Source organism: Pongo pygmaeus, chromosome Y (genome assembly GCF_028885625.2).
Source record: "Pongo pygmaeus isolate AG05252 chromosome Y, NHGRI_mPonPyg2-v2.0_pri, whole genome shotgun sequence".
Lineage (NCBI taxonomy): Eukaryota > Metazoa > Chordata > Mammalia > Primates > Hominidae > Pongo > Pongo pygmaeus.
The window spans coordinates 49,052,024-49,072,010 of NC_072397.2; the positions used below are offsets into that span (position 1 = coordinate 49,052,024).

A 19,987-nucleotide genomic window follows, 5' to 3' on the forward strand; every position below is an offset into this window, starting at 1 on the left:
GTGGGTTCAGGTTCAGGTTATGTATAGGGGTTAAGGGTTAAGGTTTAGGGTTGGGGATTGGAGTTAGGGTTAGGGTTATGGTTTAGGGGTTAGAGTTAGGGTTAATGCTAGGGTTAGGGTTGGGGTTAGGTGTTAGGTTCAGGGCTGGTTCTGGGGTCAGGGTCATGGTTAGGGGTAAGGGTTAGGTATAGAGTTGGGTTAGGGTTAAGGGTAGGGTTAGGGTTAAGGGTTAAGGTTATGGGTTAGGGTAGGGTTAGGGGTTGGGTTTGGCATTGGGGTTGGGGTTAGGGTTAGGGTAGGGTTAGGGTTTGGGGGTTAGAGGTTAGAGGGTTAGGATTAGGGGTTAGTGGTTTGGGTTAGGGGTTGGCGGTAGGGTTAGGGGTTGGTGGTAGAGTTTGGGGCTGGGGTTAGGGTTGGGGGTTATGGGGATAGGGTTGTGGTTAGGGGTTAGGGCTAGGGTTAGGGGTTAGGGGTGAGGGTTAGGATTGGGGTCAGGGTAGGGTTAGGGTTAAGGGTTAGGGTTAGGGGTTAACTTTAGGGGTTAGGTGTTAGGGCTAGGGCTATTGGTAAGGTTTAGGTTTAGAGTTAGGTGTTAGGATTTGGGGTTAGGGTTAAAGGTTAGGGTTGTTGTTGTGGTTAAGGTTAGGGTTACAGGTGTGGGATTACAGTCGTGAGCCATGATGCCTAGCCTCCCCATCTTGAAAAATTGGCATATATGGTCCAAATAAATTACCACATTACTTCAAATAAATAAAACTTATTATATAACTCCTAATTAATTAGTGAAGGGGTGATTATCCTCATTGCTTCAACAGTTAGCAGTAGAATTTGGTCTGTTCTTAAACCTGCAAATAATAAATGGTGTTTCATAGTGGGTTGCTGTATTGTGAGTGCAGTGCTCCCATCCATTAAGGCCCCCATACCCAGTGCCTAATATTACTGTGGTTAATTTTTTTTATTTCGGTAGGTTTTTGGGGAATACAATGGTTTCTTTTTTTTATTTCAACAGGTTTTTGGGGAACAGGTGCTGTTTGGTTACATGAATAATTTCTTTAGTGGCGATTTCTGAGATTTTTGGTGCATCCATCACCCAAGCAGTGTACACTATACCCAACATGTAGTGTTTTATCCCTCACTGCATCCACCCCACCACTCCTAGCCTTTCCCCTAAGTCCCCAAAGACTATTGTATCATTCTTATGCCTTTGCATCCTCATACCTTAGCTCCCACTTATGAGTGAGAACATACAATGTTTGGTTTTCCATTCCTAAGTTACTTCACTTAGAATAATGGTGTCCAGTTTCATCCAGGTTGTTGTGAATGCATTCTTTCATTCCATCTTATGGCTGAGTAGTATTCCATGTTAAATATATATACCACATTTTCTTTATCCATTTATTGATTGATGGGCATTTAGGCTCGTTTCACATTCTTGCAGTTGCATATTGTGCTGCTATAAACATGCATGTGCAAGTATCTTTTTCATATAATGACTTCTTTTCCTCTGGGTAGATACCCAGGAGTGGGATTCCTGGATCAAATGATAGATCTGCTTTTAGTTCTTTCCGAAATCTCTTCACTGTTTTCCATAGCTGTTTTACTAGTTTACATTCCCTCCAAAAAGTGTAAAAGTGTTCCCTTTTTACTACATCCATGCCAACAGCTATTATTTGTTGATTTTTTGATTATGACCATTCTTGTAGGAGTGAGGTGCTATTGCATTTTATTGTGGTTTTGATTTGCATTTCCCTGATAATTAGTTATGTTGAGCATTTTTACATGTGTTTGTTTGCTAGTTGTATATCTTATTTTGAGAATTGTCTATTCATGTCCTTAGCCCACTTTTTGATGGGTTTTTTTTCTTGCTGGTTTGAGTTCCTTGCAGATTCTACATATTAGTCCTTTAATCAGAAGTATAGATTGTAAAGATTTTCTCCCACTCTGTAGGTTATCTGTTTACTCTGCTGATTATTTCTTTTACTGTGAAGAAGCTTTTTAGTTTAATTAAGTCCCATCTATTTATCTTTGTTTTAGTTGAATTTGCTTTTTGGGTTATTGGTTGTGAAGTCTTTGCCTAAGCCAATGTCTAGAAAGGTTTTTCAAATGTCATCTTCTATAATTTTTGTGGTTTCAAGTATTAAAGTCCTTGATCCATCTTGAGTTGATTTTTGTATAGGGTGAGAAATGAGGATCCACTTTCATTCTTCTATGTGTGGTTTTGCCATTTATCCCAGCACCATTTGTTGAATAGGATTTTCTTTCCCTGCTTTATGTTTTCATTTGCTTTGTTGAAGATTAGATGACTGTTAAGTATTTGGCTTTATTTCTGGGTTCTCTATTATCTTCCATTGATCTATGTGACCATTTTTATACCAGTACCATGCTGTTTTGGTGACTATGGCCTTATAGTATAGTTTGAAGTGGGCTTCTAGATTTGTTCTTTTTGCTTAGTCTTGCTTTGGCTATCAGACTCTTTTTTGGTTCTAGGCTTTTATTACATTAAGGTATGTCCCTTCTATATCTTTATTGTTTCCATATGAATTTTTCTGGTTCTGTGAAAACTGATGTTGGTACTTTGATGGGGATTGCATTGAGTTTGTAGATTGCTTTTGGCAGTATGGTATTTTCACAATATTGATTTTACCTATCCATTAGCATGGGATGTGTTTCCATTTGTTTGTGTCTGTAATTTCTGTCAGCAGTGTTTTGTAGTTTTCCTTGTAGAGATCTTTTGCTTCTTTAAGTATTCCAGATATAATTAAGATTTTGTCTGCAAAGATTGCACGCAATTGACAATTATAGGAATATACTATTATAATTATAGGAATTATAATATTCCTAAGGTTTTTATTGCAGCTATTGTAAAAGGGGGTGAGTTCTTGATTTGATTCTCAGCATGGTTATTGTTAGTGTATAGCAGAGCCACTGACTTGTGAACATTAATTTTGTATCCTGAAACTGCTGAATTCATTTACCAATTCTAGTAGCTTTTGGGATGAGTCTAGGGTTTTCTAGGTATATGATCATGTCATCAGCAAAGAGTGACAGTTCAACATCTTTACCGATTTGGATGCCCTTTATTTCTCTTATCTGATTGCTCTGGTGAGGACTTCTAGTACTGTGTTGAATAGAAGTGGTGAAAGTGGGCATCATCGTCTTTTTCCAGTTCTCAGGGGGAATGCTTTCAACTTTTCCCCATTCAGTATAATGTTGGTTGTGTGTTTGTCATATATGGCTTTTATTACCTTAAGGTATGTCCCTTCTATGTCGATTTTCCTGAGGGTTTTAAACATAAAGGGATTCTGGATTTTGTCAAATGCTTTTCCTATGTCAGTGTTCCTGAGGGTTTTAAGCATAAAGTGATGCTGGATTTTGTCAAATCCTTTTTCTGCAGGTATTGAGATGATCATGTGATTTTTGTTTTTAATTCTGTTTATATGGTGTATCACATTTATTGACTTGCAGATGTTTAACCATCCTGCATCTCTGGTTTCTCTTCAGATCGTATACATCTTTCGCCTTTGATGGTAAATTTTATTTGCCAAGTTGGGTTGCCTAAACACTCTGAATGTGTCTGTGAGGGTGTTCCTTGATGAGATGAACATTTGAATATGTAGACTTAGTAAAGTAGTTGCCCTCCCCAATGTGAGTGGGCCTCATCCAATCCATTAAAAACCCAAATAAAACACAAAGGTAGAGGAAGAGAGAATTCACTCTCTTTGTCTGATGATTTCAGAGCTGAGACATAGATTGAAGTCAGACGTGGACTGTAACTTATGCCATCAGCTTTCCTGGTTCTCAAGACTTTAGGCTTTGACTGGGACTCCAACATTGGCAGTCCTGGTTCTTCAGCTTGCTGACTGCAGGTCCTGGGACTTCTTAGCCTCCATAACCACATTAGCCAATTCCTTACAATAAACCTATATATATTCATGCAACTGATAAATACTTTGTTGTTACAGATTTGGCTACCATGTTCTTTTTGTGCCTATTTTAGCAGAGTCTCAGTCATAGCCTGCCTTCATCTCTGAAGGGACCAGGCGACCCACGGAGTGCCTCGGCAGCCTTGTCATTGCATGCAGTCTTCACAGACAAGATCTCACTGCAACCACCTTTCTACAGGAGCACAGGTGTGACATTATACTGATGACATCATTCTCAGAGAAAGTTCATTTTACACACTAAGGACACACAGATACAAGGAAGCTTACACAAAGGGAATGGACCTTTCCCTAACACACTGGTGCAAGGCCCTGCCACTTTGCTTCAATTCCTGAAAATTCCTTGGTAAACATGGGGCTGCCCTATTCCTGAGACTTTCAAAAAATAGTTATTGATCCTCTCAGCATCCACAATGTTAATACAAGCCCAACAGTCTTTAATTTGCGTTTTGTTTTTTGGAGGCACAGTCTTGCTCTGTCACCCAGACTGGTGTGAAGTGGCACGATTTCAGCTCACTGCAGCCTCGACCTCCTGAGCTCAAGCAATTCTCCCATCTTGGCCTTCCAAGTAGCTAAGACTGCAGGTGTGTGCCACGACACTCAGCTAATTTTGTTTTGTTTTTTTTTTTTGGTAGAGAAAATGTCTTGCTATGTTACCCAGGCTGGTCTGAAACTCCTGGGCTGAAGTGATCCTCTTGCCTCGGCCTCCTAAAGTTCTGGGATTACAGGTGTGAGCCACTGTGCCCAGCCCTTTAATTCTTCACTTGGGGTTCAGGTGACAACATATTTCTTATTTACAAATCTTACTTAATCTCACTGATGCTGTCATTGGCAAACTGACCCACCTTGAAAGAAGCCTCCTTCAACAAGTCTGGAATCTGTCCAAATTTAAATTAACAGGTGCCCCTATGAATATCCTCAGAGAACACACTGTGGATGCTTTAGCAACCTCTTCTCATGCCTCCTGAAGTATCTGGGTTGCATATGGTGTCCATAAGTAGTCCATGGGCTTCTGATGTAAAAATCAAACCTGCCCCTTTTGACCCTGTGCTGTACAGCATCAGGGCAGTGATTGCTGACCACATACTGGACACTCTGGAAACAGAGGGCTCTGCATCCATGTCCACGAGCCTTCATGCCTATCTGGTCATCAGGCCTTGGGAAGTAGCACCCCACAGCCTTGGCACAGCTGCAGAGACCTCCTTGCCTCAGGATGGAGTCAAACCTGGATCCCCTACCATCTCATCTGCAGGAAACACTGGCCTGCTTCATCCTCAGGCTGTGGTGCTGGAAGTCACCCGTCTCTGAGGCACCTCGGGATCGACTGAGTGACCAGCAGTGAAGTTCGTCCACCTTCTGAATGAATGCCATCATCAGACATGATGGAGCTCAGTGGGATGCTGCTGCCTTCCCTCCCTTAGCTAGGATGTCCCTGATAAAGGATGACACCCAAGCCTCAGCATGACCGGCCAAACTTGAGGTGGTCATCTCAGCACTGATGCTGGGCCAACAATTAGCCCCATTTGTACATTTCTACAAACTTTTTGGCAATTGCCAAGAATTGTCCACCTTCCCTCCTCATTGAATTGAAGAAACTTCTTGTCTCATGGATACTCAGAATACAATCAAGGTGACAGATGCCTTTTTTTTTAACCAAGGACATAGTACGGATCTCACAGGGACACTCCTTATCCCCTGCAGAGTTCCAGACACTACTGATGGTGACCAAGGCAACATTTCATCAGAAAACACAGTGCTGGGCTTGTGAAAGTGTCCAGTAGAGCTTCCACTGCCCCTATAGGCTGCAGGCAGCTGCTTTAGTTGAGAGATAGACTGAGCTCCTCAAAGAATTCCTATTTAAGTTACAAAGCAGTGAGTGGATGCCCTGCTGGGTTCCACTGTTGCCCCAGGCTTTGATTACTCTAAGTTCATGCTTCTTAGGAAAGTGCACTTTTTACACCAATGCTACACAGTTCCCTCAGTTGCCTTTACTGGACATCAAGGAGTTCACATTTTTGACAACCATTCAGTCCTGGACTGTCCAGGGGTGGAGGTAGCTCCATACAGGAAGCTGCCTGCTGCTTGTGAATCAGTAATATCAGACTTGCCCAACAACTCACTGGAGATATGAAAACCAATGCATGCGGAATGCGTGACATCACCCAAATATTTATGAACACACTTGTGCTGCCATGGACCCCAGATCACTTTTCCTGTGTCCTGCTAAATAAATGGGGCCAGTAGCTTTGCATCAGCTTCCACATTACATTACTCATAACTGTGGCCTTCCTAATCTCTCATGTCCCTAAGCACTTATTACAATGTCTTAACAGCTTTCTCCCAGCCTCTCAAAATATTAGTCATCATGAAAATAAATGTCTGATGTTAAAACATCAGGGGTCAATTGTATTTTGACACCTAAAATTTCATGCAGCACCCCACCATGTCCTCAACCTAATGGCTTCATGCCCCCACCAGACTGCAAAACTCAATTAGTCAAGCAGATCTCTGAAGGGACCAGGGGTTACCCCACCCTCTGATTTCTACCAAGCCTGCCTCCCACACCCACCATTCCAGAGTGCAAACCCTGGGTAGACCTGCATAAATGCAGTGTCATCCCCCGCTGGGCTGAGTATGTGTGATGAGTAAATTACTGTGAATTTCGTCTGCTCGGTGTTTGTTGTGTCTGCAGCCATTCCCAGAATGCTAGGGCAAGACTAGCTTCTTCGCCAATGGGGTGAACAGGAAGGAACCCAACTAGGAATTGCCTTTTTTAAAAAAATAACTTCCCACCCTCTTAATTACGTAATGCATGCATTTTTATAGCTTTTTTTCTCATTCCATTACCTGAGGTCAGCCACTGATATTTAACCCATCCTTAGCCTCGGAGGAGGGCAGAGGAACACTGGTCATATTGATTTCCCTAGCAGTGACATGGTTTCCTCCTGTTCCACTCAAGTTATCTCCTTCTTTAACTTGATGCTCAGTAGGTTGCATTTCACTCGTCTTTGCAGATTGTTAGGAAGATGAGAATCAGCTTTCATTTTTGATGATGCCATAGAGAAGACTCCATGGTAATGTTTATTCGCACAATCAACTTTTTCTTTTCCCCCAGAAATTGCAAATTCTTATGTGAGAGACAGCTTTCTGGAGTCTGCAAACATAGATTATCGTCTCTCTTTTGATGGCAAACTTCTTATATCCCCACCAACAATAAGATACTTACATATAATTTTGGCATGTCATATTGATTGCCAACTACAACTAAGAACATTCCTTGATTTTAAACCTAGACTAATTATGAAAATTTGTGTAGTCACAAAAAATTATTGTGTACAAATTTATAGACCTTAGGATTAAATGAGTTACTATTAACTAATATTTATTGTGCAGTTAGTGTATGGCAGAAGCTTACTATGTACGACTTCATTTTATACTTAAAACAATATTCTATGCAAAATGCTATAATTTCCCCGTGCCTCCAATTTGGACGTGATAAAACTGGGTCTCGTAAAGTTTTCACCCCAGAGTTCTCTGCTTAGTAAGAAGTAGAAGGAAGTCTAAACCTAAGTCACCTGATTTCAGAGCCCATATAGTTAAATGCTCTAAATGCAGCTTCCCATGGTGATGGTGACTATGAGAGCCTGTCACATATGATGTAGGACAGTGCTTCCGTGTAACATGCACAAGATTCCCGTGATGATGGCGACTATGAGAGCCTGTCACATATGATGTAGGACAGTGCTTCTCTGTAACGTGTGCAAGATTCCCGTGATGATGGTGACTATGAGAGCCTGTCACATACGATGTAGGACAGTGCTTCCCTGTAACACGCACAAGATTCACCCGGGGATCTTATTAAAATGCAAACTCATAGACCACACTTTGACTAGCTAAGACAAGAGCATTTAAATGGATGTCCAGGTGACAGTGCTAAGATCCTACTGTTCATGTGGGCACTGGCTCACCATATTAATGAAGCTTAGGACCTCCAGTCCATGCTGGAAAAGAAATGCAGATACATAGTATGTGAGTGTGCATATGGAATATCTGTTATGTTCTCGACATTGTACTAGACACTAGAGATAAAAAGTCAAATATCCCTTGCCTGTATCTGAAAGGAGCTTCCTACACAGTGGCTTCTGACTGCAGTGTATATTTTCTCTTCTGTCCTGGGTGGGTGAGCTCTATCTTAATGTTGGTAACTGAACACTGCCTAGTGGGTTTGACGGGGGAGACCATAGCTGGCTGCGCTACCACATAGCTATGACCATAGCATATCATGATGCTATTTCCCCCTTGTCAAAAGGCTCCCTCCAGTATCATACATGCTCCTCATTATTATAAATTCTTCCTCCTTGCACCAAATGTTCCTAAATCTTGCAAAGATAAAAACATAAACCACATTCTCGTCATATTAGTTATATATTAATGATGAAAGTTCCTTACTTTTCTTTCTTTTTTTCTTTTTTTTGCGATGGAGTCTCACTCTGTCCCCAGGCTGGAGTGCAGTGGCGCGATCTTGGTTCCCTGCAAGCTCTGCCTCCCAGGTTCATGCCATTCTCCTGCCTCAGCCTCCCGAGTAGCTGGGAATACAGGCACCCACCACCACACCTGGCTAATTTTTTCGTATTTTTAGTAGAGACGGGGTTTCACCATGTTAGCCAGTATGGTCTTGATCTCCTGACCTTGTGATCCGCCAGCCTCGGCCTCCCAAAGTGCTGGGATTACAGACATGAGCCACCGCACCCAGCCCAAGTTCCTTACTTTTCATGTGTTTAGTATTTTCTCCCAATTTATAGAATATATTGATTAAGAATAAATGTTAGCCATGCACATCTATTACAAACTTCATGATATACTTTGCTGTTTTTAAATTTCTTATACTCTTATAAAATGTGTGTTCTGGACTCACGTTGGCTTCCATTTCTTCCCTCTGGCTTCTATTAGTTTAGGCTATGAGCAGAGATGGACGAGGTGGCTACTGCAATGGATCAAGGCTATGAGCAGAGATGGACGAGGTGGCTACTGCAATGGATCAAGGCTATGAGCAGAGATGGAGGAGGTGGCTACTGCAATGGATCAAGGCTATGAGCAGAGATGGACGAGGTGGCTACTGCAATGGATCAAGGCTATGAGCAGAGATGGACGAGGTGGCTACTGCAATGGATCAAGGCTATGAGCAGAGATGGACGAGGTGGCTACTGCAATGGATCAAGGCTATGAGCAGAGATGGATGAGGCAGCGGCTGTAATGGATTAAGGCTATGAGCATCTTGTGAAGTAGGATGTTAAATCTGTAAATATCAGAATGAATCCAAACTTACCAGTTCAAAACTGGATTGTAAAACAGCTCAAAAAAGACTGAAAACACAGCTCTACACTTTAGGAGGCTGAGCCAGGCAGATTGCTTAAGTTCAAGAGTTGGAGACAAGTCTAGGAAACATGGAAAAACCGTCTCTACAAAAAAAAAAAATTATTTTTAATTAGCTGCGTATGGTGGTATGAGCCTGTGGTCCCAGCTTTTCAGGAGGCTGAGGTGAGAGGATTGCTTGAGCCCAGAAGGTAGAGGCTGCAGTGAGCTCTGATCACGCCACTGCCTAGGTGACAGAGTGAGACCCGTCTCAAAAACAAACAAACAAAAATAACAAACAAAAACAGCTCTAAACGAAGGTGGCTAGAAAAGTAGCTCAAGTTGTTCCTGTCTGGTTAAACACAAACATAAATGAACTACTTATGTGCCCAGTGGCTTCATAATGCTGAGAGCAAAGTCAATTATTCTAGCAGGTTCTAGAAAACTTCATCATATCATGGGGTTCAATGAAAATATCAAATCATAAATATAATAATCAAATCTGAAAGTGAATCTAGTTTCAAAGACCTCAGAAGCCACTGTGTAGGAAGCTCCTTTCAGATAGAGACAAGGGATTATCTGACTTCTCTATCTTTCAATAAGAGATTATTTCAATATTTGAATTAAGATTATTTCAATAATTGAAATAAGATTATTTCAACATTTGAAATAAATAATAAATTTGATTATTTCTCTATCTTTCAGATAGAGACAGGGGATTTTTTGACTTCTTACCTCTGTTGTGTAGCACAATGTCCAGAACACAACAGATATTCCATATCCATAGTCACATCCTATGTATGTGTATTTCTTTTCCAGCAAGGACTAGAGGTCCTAAGCTTTGTTTATATGGTAAGCCAGTGCCCAAATGAGCAGGAGAATCTTAGCACAGTCACATACACACTCATTTCAATGCTCTGGCCCCTTATCCAAGCTAGTCAAAGTGTGGTCTATGGTTTTGCATTTTAAGGGATCCCCGGGTGAATCTTGTGGCTGTCAAAGGAGGAGAAGCACTGCCCTCAAAATATAGAAAGGTGAACTAATTCATCCAGGAAGGCTGGCTATTTATTTGTGTATTTATTTATCTTGTTGATGGGAAAATTCAAATTGACATACACAATCACCCCCATAAGGATTTCAGGTAAAAAACAAAGGTTTAGATATCAGATGTGTTTTACAATTACCACACCAGTCTTTTTACTACAGCATCTAGTAGCACATTTCCAATAGATTTAGGTGAAAATTTCTATCTCATGAGCCTTCTGTCAGTGTTTTTAAAATTGGATACTCTATTAGTGGCCATATTGAATCTCTTACAGGCATCTCACTCAAACTGCAGTCATACTTTCCAATAGGCCCCATAAAAATCCTTGTTCTGGAGCAATCTAATATATTTATCCACCTCGTTAGACACTTAGGTAAGTATAATAATACAAGTTTTGTGTGTGTTTGTGTGTATTGTGTAGCTTGTGGCCTCTTGCTCAGTTTCTGCAACACCCGAAGCTGATGCAAGTTTAATGTAAATAACGTCCAGCAATGTTAGAAATGTTGACTTCTATGAGCCCATCAGGAAAAAAAGATGAATGTTATTGTAGAGGAAATTTTCATTCTGGAAAAAATGCATACTGTTTAAATATTACTTTCATGCTTTCTGCAGATATTATACACAGATATTATATTCCAAGGGTTATGTTTCAAAGTCTTCAAAAATAGAAAATACATTTTATATTTCTAGCTGAAAATAATAACAGTAATTAGCCTACCTTCGGGGAAATGTGATAAAAATACTAATGAACATCACAACTCATGTAAAAGCATAAAATGTGCAATGATTTAAACTACATGTTCTTTCTATGAATCTGCATAGAAATATAGACACATTTGATGAATGTTATTTAAAGTCTGAGTGCTTTGGTAAATGATTCATCTATAGGTTGAAGGGATTACTTTTATCTGCCTTCATAGTGAGAATTAGATTTCTATTCATTATAAAGCAGGGAATACAGATTGTGCATGGATTAAAAGCATTCAATCCTTATTAATAATGATGGTAGCTGCGCTGCAGAAAAGAAAGCCTGTCAGAATAACGTATTCAGTTTTACATCATAATCAGAGGTATGTCGATCTCTGTTGAAGGCAGAATTAAAAACGCCTTCAACATTTTTAAAATAATAGATGAAAAACATCTCAAAGTCACTTTTAAAATTTGAATTGATGATTCCACATAACAGGAAAAGGACCAAGAACATCTTAAATACTTCACGATGGAAGTGATGTTTTAAGTGCAATTTCATCAAGGAGAAGTTTTTCCAGAAAGTCTTTTGACCTCAGTAAGAATCTTATTTACTCTTGTAAATAGTTTCTAGTAAAATGAGAAAGACTTGATTTTTTAAAAACAATAAAAAATTTACATGGTTTAATCTAATGTTGTGATTTCGAAAGTACTACTTGTGCCCTTATAGTTACGCATGTGTATTTATACACATTTTCTTGGCTCATTCAAACGCCAATAAAATACTTTACTATCCAGGCCCCTTAAAAGCCAAATTAATTTCTAAAAGTGAGGATTGTATGTATGCTGTGAGGTGTGCGCAGGTGTATGCGTGTGATGTGTATGGATGGTGTGTGTGTGTCTGTGTGTGTAGTAGGTTCATGGGGTATGTATATGTGTGTGTGGTGTGTATTGTGGGTGTTATGTGTGTATACTGTGTGTAGTTTGTGGGTGGTGCATGGTGTGTATATGTGCTGTTTGTGATGTATGTGTGTGTGGTGTGTATGTGTACTATGTGTGGTGTGGTGTGCGTGTGATATGTGTGTGCAGTGTGTGGTGTATGTGATGTGTGTGTGGTGCTGGGTGTGTGTGCACTGTGTGTAGTGTTTGATGTGTGATGTGTGTAGAATGGTGTGTGTGCGCACAGTGTGTGTGGTGTGTGTGCTCTGTGTGTGTGGTGCTATATATACGTGTGACGTGTGTGGGGAGTATGGGATGTGTGTGGTGCTGTATGTGTATGTTGTGTGTAGTAGATTCGTGTGTGTTGTGTGTGTGCAGTGTGTGGGGGGGTATGGGTGTGTGCACATTGTGCGGTGTGGTGTATGGATGTGTGCACTTGTGCACATGGTGTGTGTGCAGTGTGTGTGGTGTGTGGGTGTGTGTGTGTGTGCACATGGTGTGTGTGTGGTGTATCGGGTGTGCGTGTGTGCACCTGGTGTGTGTGCAGTGTGTGTGGTGTGTGGGGGTGTGTGTGCGTGTGCACATGGTGTGTATGCAATGTGGCGTCTGTATGTGGTGTGTGTACATGTGCACGTGGTGTGTGTGCAGTATGTGGGGGTGTGTGTGCATGTATACATGGTGTGTGTGCAGTGTGTGTGGTGTCTGTGGGGTGTGTGTGCGAGTGTACATGGTGTGGTGTGTGGGGGTGTGTGTGCGTGGATACATGGTGTGCTGCATGCAGTGTGTGTGGTGTCTGTGTGTGGTGTATGTGTGGGGTGTATGTGTTTGCGTACACGGTGTGTATGCAGTGTGTGTGGTGCGTGCATGTACACATGGTGTGGCGTGTGAAGTGGGTGTGTGTGCAGTGTGTGGTGTCTGTGTGGGGTGTGTGTGCACATGTGTGTGCGGTGTGGTCTGTGGGGTGTGTGCACGTGTGTGTGCATGTGGTGTCTGGGGTGTGTATGCGTGCACATGGTGTGTGTGCACATGGTGTGTGTGTGCACATGGTGTGTGTGCAGTGTGTGGTGTCTGGTGTGTGCATGTGCACGTGTGTGCAGTGTGTGTGTGTCTAGGGTGTGTGCATGTGCAGATGGTTATGTGCAGTGTGTGTGGTGTCTGGTGTGTGTGCACATGGTGTGTGTGCAGTTTGGTGTCTGGGGTGCGTGTGCATGTGCACATGGTGTGTGGAGTGGGTGTGGTGTGTGTGTGGGGTATGCATGTGCACATGGTGTGTGTGCAGTGTGTGGTGTCTGGGGTGTGCGTGTGCACGTGGTGTGTGTGCAGTGGGTGTTGTGTGTGTGCAGTGCAGGGGGGCGTGTGTGTGCGTGTGCACATGGTGTGTGTGCAGTGGGTGTGGTGTCTGGGGTGTGTGTGTGGTGTCTGGGGTGTGTGTGTGTGCACATGGTGTGTGTGCAGTGGGTGTGGTGTCTGGGGTGTGTGTGTGGTGTCTGGGGTGTGTGTGTGTGCACATGGTGTGTGTGTAGTGGGTGTGGTGTCCGGGGTGTGTGTGTGGTGTCTGGGGTGTGTGTGTGTGCACATGGTGTGTGTGCAGTGGGTGTGGTGTCGGGTGTGTGTGTGGTGTCTGGGGTGTGTGTGTGTGCACATGGTGTGTGTGCAGTGTGTGGTGTCTGCGTGTGGGGTGTGTATGCGTGTGTGTGGGGAAAAGAAAGAGATCAGACTGTTACTGTGTCTATGTAGAAAGAAGTAGACATAAGAGACTCCATTTTGTTCTGTACTAAGAAAAATTCTTCTGCCTTGAGAGGCTGTTAATCTGTAACCCTACCCCCAACCCTGTGCTCCCTGAGACATGTAATGTGTCAAGTCAAGGTTAAATGGATTAAGGGCTGTGCAGGATGTGCTTTGTTAAACAAATGCTTGAAGGCAGCATGCTTGTTAAGTCACCACCACTCCCTACTCTCAAGTACCCAGAGACACAAAACACTGAGGAAGGCCAGCCACAGGGACCTCTGCCTAGGAAAGCCAGGTATTGTCCAAGGTTTCTCCCCATGTGATAGTCTGAAATATGGCCTCGTGGGAAGGGAAAGACTTAACTGTCCCCCAGCCTGACACCCATAAAGGGTCTGTGCTGAGGAGGATTAGTAAAAGAGGAAGGCCTCTTTGCAGTTGAGATAAGAGGAAGGCATCTGTCTCCTGCTCGTCCCTGGGCAATGGCATGTCTCCGTGTAAAGGCCGATTGTATATTCCATCTACTGAGATAAGGGAAAACCGCCTTAGGGCTGGAAGTGGGACATGCTGGCAGCAATACTGCTCTTTAAGAAATTGAGATGTTTATGTGTATGAACATAAAAAGCACAGCACTTTTTTCTTTACCTTGTTTATGATGCAGAGACATTTGTTCATATGTTTTTCTGCTGACCTTCTCTCCACTATTACCCTATTGTCCTGCCACATCTCCCTCTCTGAGAAACTCCCGATAATGATCAATAAATACTAAGGGAACTCAGAGACTGGTGCCGGTGCGGGTCCATACTTTGTCTCTGTGTCTCTTTCTTTTCTCAAGTCTCTCATTCCACCCAATGAGAAACGTCCACAAGTGTGGAGGGGCAGGCCACCTCTTCACGTGTGCACATGGTGTGTGTGCTGTTTGTGTGGTGTCTGTGTGGGGTGTGTGTGCGTGTGCACATGGTGTGGTGTGTGCAGTGTGTGTTATGAGTGACTGCTTCTCTTAGTATGTGGACATCAGTCTTCCAGACCAGCTTTCTCCATGTGTCTGGGAACATAAGAAACAAGTTCCTGCAATAATTGTTACACAACTTTTCCCGAGAGGGACCAAATCTCTGTCGTGAGTGGGTATCTGCGTCATTGCAGGAGGGAATGTGATGTCCTGGCTTCGCTCACACACTCTGTGGGTTTAGGCAGGGTTCCTGCTGGATCCCTCACTGTAGCCAGAGAGGGAGGGCTCTGTTTAACCACAGGGAACCAGAAGAGGACTGGTGTGTGGGAAGACCAGGTAATCATAATGGTATTAATAATAGTGGTAATAATACTGTTTTATACATTGTACATGTCATAAGGATTTTAACTTTCATGTAACATAATTGTTCTAAAAATGTCCCCAGTTTGTTTCGTGCTATTTACCTGGTGTTGAAATATGTAAGAATTTATGTTTTAGGTATGTTAGGTTTATTCCTTTTTATATGGTTTCTGTTTGAAATTTTGATTTCAGAAGACATTCATTCTCAAGGTCGTAAAACACACACACATTTAATTTTCTTTTCTTTTTTTACATTTAATACTGTAATTAACTTTTATGTAAGGTGTGGGACCATGATTCAATTCTATCATTTTATATTCTCAAATCATTACCCAATATTTTAATATCATAAATGGAAAAATCGCTGTTTTGTGGGTTTAAAATGTTACCCTGTTAGTAAATGAAATTATACTCAATTTCTGTGTTTTTAATTCTCTTTCATTAATGTGTTTATTTTTGTACCATTTCAAATTTAATTTTGAATAGTAATAACAATCTTAAATATAGTAAATTTTATAATATTGGGTCTCGTCTGTGTGTTCAATAGATGGATTTAAAATCACATTTTCTTGTTCAAAAATATTTTTCTTAGAATTTTTATTGGAATTTGAGCATATTTTTAAATGATTTACAGCAAACTAAATAGTTAATATTGAGTCCTGTCATCCAGAATGTGACATGCAAATTCCTCAAACCTCCTTTAATGCCATTTAGTCAAAATTAATATGTTAAATCAATATAAATTAGTATAAATGAGTATAACTAATGATTAAAATAAATTAATGTGTTTGGCTCCACGTTTCTGTCTTCTGCCTTCTATCACTGATGTTTTATTCCTATCCTTGTTGTTTTCTATAGTTTCTTTTATTATGTCTTTTTCTGTCTTGTGATTTGAAAACTATATGACACATTGTAATGTTTTAATTTTTCTAATTTTTTGCTTTTAATTTTAACTAATTTTATTTTTTAGAGAAGTGCAGGTTCACAGCTAAATGGAGCAGAGAGTACAGACTTCTCATATGTCCCTTTCCCCACACACAGCCTCCCCACTACAGCTTCCTGCCTCACAGGAACACACCTGTGACAACCAGGAACCTACCTTGACCCTTCATTATCATTCAAAGCTTACAGTGCACATTCATGTTTACTCTTCACATTGTACTTTGAGTCTTGACAAAACTATAATGGCAATGGGATATTATTCACTGCTAACAGGAGATGATCTAACAAGCCACAAAAAAAATACATGGAGGAAACTTAAATGCATATTGCTAAAAGAAGCCAATCCGAAAAGTCTATGTACTTTTCGATTCCAATTATATGACGTTCTGGAAACGGTGAAACTATGGGAACAGTAGAAAGATCAGTGGTTGCCATGGTCCAAGGGGAAGGAAGAGATGGATACACAGAGCACAGAGAATCTTCACGGCAGTAAAACCATTCTGTATGATACTATAATGGTAGATATATACATTTTTCAAAATCTTTTAATCCTTTAAATTATGTTGTTTTTTTTTTTTTTTTTTTGATGGAGTCTTGCGTCTTGCTCTGTCTCCAGGCAGGAGTGCAGTGGCACTATCTTGGCTCACTGCAACCTCCGCCTCCCGGGTTCAAGCAAGTCTCCTGCCTCAGCCTCCCGAGTAGCTGGGACTACACATGTCCACAACTACGCCCGGCTAATTTTTAGTAGAGACTGGGTTCACCATCTTGGCCAGGCTGCTCTCGATCTCCTGACCTTGTGATCCACCTGCCTTGGCCTCCCAATGTGCTGGGATTACAGTCGTCAGACACCACGCATGGCCATTTTTGTTTTAAGAACTGCAGACATGCTGGGTCTCCTAGAAGTTTGGTACATAGGATAAGCCAAGGCTTCCTTCAGGAACAGGTTCTCCACCACGTCGCTGCTCAAAGGGTCAGGGCATCCCCAAGTTCGTGTGAAGCCTGCCTGCCATGTCCACAGCCCATGCCGACCCCTCCTGAAGGCACTGGAATGCTTGTTCCTGCGCATGTGATAACTCCAGACAGCTTCAGCCTTGCAGGACAACTATGCGCCTCTGGCAGCAGTGGCCAGAGGGCCCATAGAAAGAGATTGGAGGTGAAACCAGATGCTGTGAGCATACTTTGTTAGGCAAAACCACATACTATAAAAGTGCTTTAAAATGCAGCAGGAGGAGACGTGAAGACACAAATGAACAAGTGCGTAGTGACACGTGGCTGTCAGAACACAGTGAGGGATCCACACTGCTTCCCCCCTTTACCTAGGAAAGGAGAGTTCTAGGCTACCTCCTCCTCGGCCGTGGCATCCTGATATTGCCGATATTCAGACACCAGGTCGTTCATGTTGCTCTCGGCCTCGGTGAATTCCATGTCATGCATGCCCTCGCCCGTGTACCAGTGGAGGAAGGCCTTGCGCCTGAACATTGCTGTAAACTGCTCTGAGACACGCCTGAAGAGTTCCTGGATGGCTGCGTTGTTCCCAATGAAGGTGGCCGACATTTTCAGCCCCCGGGGTAGGATGTCACAGACGGCTGTTTTTACGTTGTTGGGGAGCCAGTCAGCAAAGTAGCTGCTGTTCTTATCTTGAATGTTGAACATCTGTTCATCCACCTCCCTCATGGGCTGCGACCCCTGAAAATGGGGCCGCCGTCAGGTAGCGGCCGTGATGGGGGTCGCAGGCCGCCATCATGTTCTTAGCATCAAACATCTGCCGGGTGAGCTCAGCCACGGTCAAGGCCCGGTACTGCTGGCTGCCCCGGCTGGTCAGTGGGGCGAAGCCGGGCATGAAGAAATGCAGCCGGGGAAACGGGACCATGTTCACGGCCAGCTTCCGCAGGTCGGCATTCAGCTGGCCTGGGAAGCGCAGGCACGTGGTGACCCCATTCATGGGCGCAGACACCAGGTGGTTCAGGTCACCACAGGTGGGTGTGGGCAGCTTTAGGGTCCTGGAACATATGTCATACAGCGCTTCGTTATCTATGCAGAAGGTCTCATCCGCGTTTTCTATGAGCTGGTGGACTGAGAGGGTGGCGTTGTAGGGCTCCACCACGGTGTCCGACACCTTGGGCGAGGGCAGGATGCTGAATGTGTTTATGATCCTGTCTGGGTACTCCTCCCGGATCTTACTGAGCAGAAGGGTACCCATCCCAGAGCCAGTCCCCTCACCCAGGGAGTGGGTCAGCTGGAAACCCTGCAGGCAGTCACAGCTCTCAGCCTCCTTTCTGACAACGTCTATCACTGACTCCATCAGCTCCGCTTCTTCTGTGTAGTGTCCCTTGGCCCAGTTGTTTCCGGCCCCACACTGACCTGTAAGACAGTACAGCCGGTCACTCGATGGCCAGGTTTACGGTCATCAGTGGTCACCACCATAATGCAAAAAGAGCCAAGTGTCACGTGTGAGGTGAAAGCACCATTCGCCCTGCAGGTGGAGCAAATGAAACCCACTCCCCCAGAGTTACAGGACAGCAGCTTCCCCTGTTAGGAATTAAGTCAGGAGTCAAACCTGAGATGGGCTAACAGACCTCACTGCAGGTAGAGCAAATGAACCCCCCCACCCCCCCGGAGTTACAGGACAGCAGCTTCCCCTGTTAGAAATTAAGTCAGGAGTCAAACCTGAGACGGGCTAAGAGACCTCACTGCAGGTGGCTCCTGCCCATTTTCAGGGAAGGCAGTAGCCACAGCCCCAGCTCAGCTCCCTGCAGGGAGTTTACATCAGTTGCTCCTCACCTTGAGGAGACACCCGGGCCTTCCTCCCAAAGCCCGTTTAGGAGAGGCGGATTGAGCGACTCCACTCGGAGGATACAAGGGTGTTCAGGGGCCCTGGCTCCACAGTTCCCACAGCGATGACCTTGGGGACACTCCTAGATTTTGAGCTGCCCTGGCTAAGGAGCCCACCCCAGTCCTCGCCCGCAGCTCACCGAAGATGAAGTTATCTGACCTGAAGACCTGCCCGAAGGGCCCTGAGTGCACAGAGTCCATGGTGCGGGGCTCCAGATCCATGAGCACAGCGCGGGGCACGTACCTGCCACCTGCGCGGGGCGGGAGTGCATCAGGAGGGGAGGGCCGCGTTCCCAGGAGGGCGGTGGGGAAGGAGGGGATCTCACCGCTGGCCTCGTTGTAGTACATGTTGATGCGCTCCAGCTGCAGGTGGCTGTCCCCGTGGTAGGTGCCAGCGCAGTCGATGGCGTGTTCATCAGAGATCACCTCCCAGAACTGCCAGAGAAGGGAGGGGCCAGACAGGCCAGGGCTGAGTCTCGGAGGCGCCCCAGCCCCCCTCGCACCCCCACCCTCATCCGCACCCCCATCCCTAGGCCGCCGTGTCCCTGGGGTCCACCCCGGCCGCCTCGCCAGCAACCAGTTCCACCACGTTCCCGGCAGGGAGCCCAGAGGCCGCAATGCAGGGACTCCGCCCCCGCCACTGCCAACATCTTCCCCGGCCCCCAGCAGGCCCGGGCTGGGCCCTCAGAGCCCCGGCTGCCAACCTTGGCGCCGAGCTGGTTCCCGCACTGCCCGGTCTGCGTGAGCACGATTTCCCTCATGGCCAAGGCGGGATCAGGGCGGTAGCAGAAGCGCGAGAAGGAGGAGCAGACGCTCAGCGACCCAGCCCGCCCTCCGCCAACGCTTAAATAGCCCCGCGCCCACCTCCCCCAGGTTCGGATTCGGCTCCCAGAATAAGCAACAGCTTTGCTTCCACACAGGTGCACCCACCTGTGAATCCCTTGGCGTTGAACGTCTGTTGGAGAGCTCAGGTGTCCTTGCGTGGTCCTTTCCACGTTGGGGAAAGCTGCTCAGCTGGAGAACTTCCTCGCGCTTCTTTAGTAAGACTAAATCCCTAGCTGAGCTGAAACTGAATTTTCCTCCCATGTGGGAGGGGAAGACTCTTGTTTCCATATTCACAGAGTGCCTTTGCACCTGTCCTAGATTGATGACATATTTTTGTAATGGATGCGTCCTTTCAATCTGTTAGGAGATCTGTGGTTAGGAAAGGCCTTC

The 19,987-nt window shown here is 44.2% G+C and overlaps 1 protein-coding gene and 1 pseudogene across 6 annotated transcripts in view; one reads left to right on the forward strand and one right to left on the reverse strand.

Annotated features, from left to right (window-relative positions):
* The window catches only part of LOC129025664 (zinc finger protein 717-like), a 76,540-nt gene extending 64,827 nt beyond the window's left edge, over window positions 1-11,713 (forward strand). For 4 of the 6 annotated variants that reach the window (XR_010125585.1, XR_010125587.1, XR_010125583.1 and 1 more), the window contains one exon: window positions 8,892-11,713. The gene's annotated coding sequence lies outside the window, so the exon portion shown is untranslated. Of the gene's footprint in view, window positions 1-4,000; window positions 4,131-5,193; window positions 5,572-8,891 lie in introns of all 6 variants that reach the window. The other 2 variants (XR_010125586.1, XR_010125588.1) reach the window with 2 other exon arrangements.
* Window positions 11,714-17,318: 5,605 nt separating this feature from the next.
* LOC129025665 (tubulin beta-8 chain-like) lies at window positions 17,319-19,533 on the reverse strand (annotated as a pseudogene).
* Window positions 19,534-19,987: the final 454 nt, after the last annotated feature.